This window comes from Penaeus vannamei, chromosome 27 (genome assembly GCF_042767895.1).
Source record: "Penaeus vannamei isolate JL-2024 chromosome 27, ASM4276789v1, whole genome shotgun sequence".
NCBI classification, from domain to species: domain Eukaryota; kingdom Metazoa; phylum Arthropoda; class Malacostraca; order Decapoda; family Penaeidae; genus Penaeus; species Penaeus vannamei.
This window is the reverse complement of record NC_091575.1, coordinates 18,685,882-18,688,381: the sequence shown is the minus strand read 5'-3', so window position 1 is coordinate 18,688,381 and position 2,500 is coordinate 18,685,882. Positions and strand designations below refer to the sequence as shown.

General features: G+C 36.3%; 2 non-coding genes across 2 annotated transcripts; one reads left to right on the top strand and one right to left on the bottom strand.

Annotated features, from left to right (window-relative positions):
• The first annotated feature begins 833 nt into the window (after positions 1–833).
• On the top strand, positions 834–906 carry TRNAK-CUU (transfer RNA lysine (anticodon CUU)). The gene has a single exon. It is a non-coding gene; the product is annotated as a tRNA-Lys (tRNA).
• Positions 907–2,142: 1,236 nt separating this feature from the next.
• On the bottom strand, positions 2,143–2,215 carry TRNAK-CUU (transfer RNA lysine (anticodon CUU)). The gene has a single exon. It is a non-coding gene; the product is annotated as a tRNA-Lys (tRNA).
• Positions 2,216–2,500: the final 285 nt, after the last annotated feature.

The following is a 2,500-nucleotide window of genomic DNA, read 5'->3' as shown; positions in this document are numbered from 1 at the left end:
GACTATGATTATGAAGATGACAATGATGGTGGTAGTGATGAGGATAATAACAAATACAATAATAATACTGACACATTGTTTCGGGAATTAGCGGTTCTTGTCTTTAATTCACACTTTAGCTGCTTTACTTAGAGAATTGTAAGAGGTTTATTTAGTATCATAAATTGAAATTTTGTCTTTGAAATTGCCGAGAAATAAATAGTTTTCTCACCAGCGACCATGAAAGACGAAATCGTGACTCTATATTGGAAACCTTCACTGTTCTTTATTATGGCTTAAATCGGCGTGGCTGTCCATTAAACATGTTACTTAATATGAAAAGGTGTAGCAGAACTGTCAACTTAAACCACGTGTCCTTAAAATGAGAAAGTATAGCAGGATTGTAGACTTATGCCATGTGAACTGTTGACCGCAACTGTTGGCTATAACAAGTCCGTGGTAGCTGCTTGTCCTAAATATGTCCACGACAAACTATATGACAGTCGCTTTTCTTCAACTCATTCTCTCTCGTTCACTAAAACTGTGCATTATCATGTTCTTTTAGCAATATATGGATGTTTATTTTTCATGATACAAATGCATCAACAAAACTGATCTCAAACAAATTGTCCTTTGTTTAATAAGATATGGACCATCATTTTACGAAAAACACCCAAAACCAATATCATCGAATATTAAAATAAATGAACACCGATTTTTAAGAGTTAATGGTAATTCAGTATGTAAATTAAGGTGACAATACCACCATTTTCATGCATTATCATGTATATAATTCTTAGCAGAAATAACCGTCTAGATAAATGTTATGTACTGTTAATATCCATTGTATTTAAGCCCGGCTAGCTCAGTCGGTAGAGCACGAGACTCTTAATCTCGGGGTCGTGGGTTCGAGCCCCACATTGGGCGCTCTCTTTAGTCCACCAGATGTACATCTGGACCAGCCGCTCTCGGTTCGCAAACATCTGTCGAAAAGCTTATCGCAGCGGGACCAAAATTCCAATGGGTACATATAGATAAATAAATTGTAAAACGCAAATATATACATACATACGTATGTGTCCATACACCTGCAATCAGATTCCAGCAGCGACACATACCAACTCAAGCCACCCGCTGGACACGCCTCTGCTCACACGTTTTAGTGTTTGTTTTCATTCTTTTAAACACTAACTTTAACGTGTATGATTCCCTATTTAACCTTGTCTAAGTCAGCCAGGTAAGTGTACTCATACCTATGCATTTGCTTTTGTATGTAACTACACTATTTTGTAGAACTAATTTAAACTAAATCACCCTTCTGAACGTGACCCAGTCCTAGATTTTCTTCAATATTATGGTAATTCAAAGTAACTTCTTTACTTTAGGAAGGCACTAAATCTTTCCCTCAAACGTATAGGCAGTTCCTATGCCCCTTCACTGAGTGTCGAGATAATCAGAATCACCAGTCCTCTTAGTTACCTGTGTGACTTTCAGATATATGTATTTTTGACTCAGGAACATCCAAATCGAGTAATAGAAATCTACTCTTTCCATAACTTTTGTTAAATAAGCACCCAATAAACAAATAAAAGCGAGAATCATTTCCTGAAATTTTATCACCATGTTTTATGTTAACATTTTGCACCTCGCTTGCTTGTTAAATTTTGAAAATAATTTCTAATTAATATTCGTAGTATAACTGTTGGTTCTATGAACCAATAGTTATGTTTTCATTTAGGAAAATCCTTGAAACTGTAACTTAACGATTGTGTTAGATATATAGAATATTAGTTCACCAAAGAACAATTATGTTTGTGTTTTATCATCAGGGTAAATCTTGACTTGTCTTCGCCGCAATATCAAACGTTAACCAGTTGTCGCAGTTCCAGAGCATAAAGTTTTTTAATCTTCGTTGTTTTAATAGCCTTTCTGAGTTTGTTTGTTTTTTGTTTTTTTAATAGATGGGACAAGAAATATATCCTATGTTCTCTTCCTCATATAAAGTTGCAAACGAAAAATCATATATGAAGTGTGTGTTCTTATTTTCACGCCGTGGCAGTGGCCCGACTGATTTTACCAAGTGGTTGAAGTCAAAGTGGCTCATGTGATGGAGAGGCGACAAGTGTCCGGCGCCCAAATTTAGCCACGGGGGACTAAAGAGAGCGCCCAACGTGGGGCTCGAACCCACGACCCCGAGATTAAGAGTCTCGTGCTCTACCGACTGAGCTAGCCGGGCTTACGTGTAAATGTTATACTCAGATTAAATTAATTGTAGTGGAAATGTTGCAGATGGGAGGCCAGGAAAGGTACCCGCTTGGTACATAACAGGGTCAATGAACCATCTATTTCTACCTGTACCTGGTCTGTATCACACCATTTTTTTTTTTTTTTTTTTTTTTACCTGTTTATCTATGTATTTGAATATTGGAGTTTCGATCTTACTTATTGTCAATCATATCATGAAAAGTAATGCATCTATATATATGTATATATATATATATATGTGTGTGTGTGTGTGTGT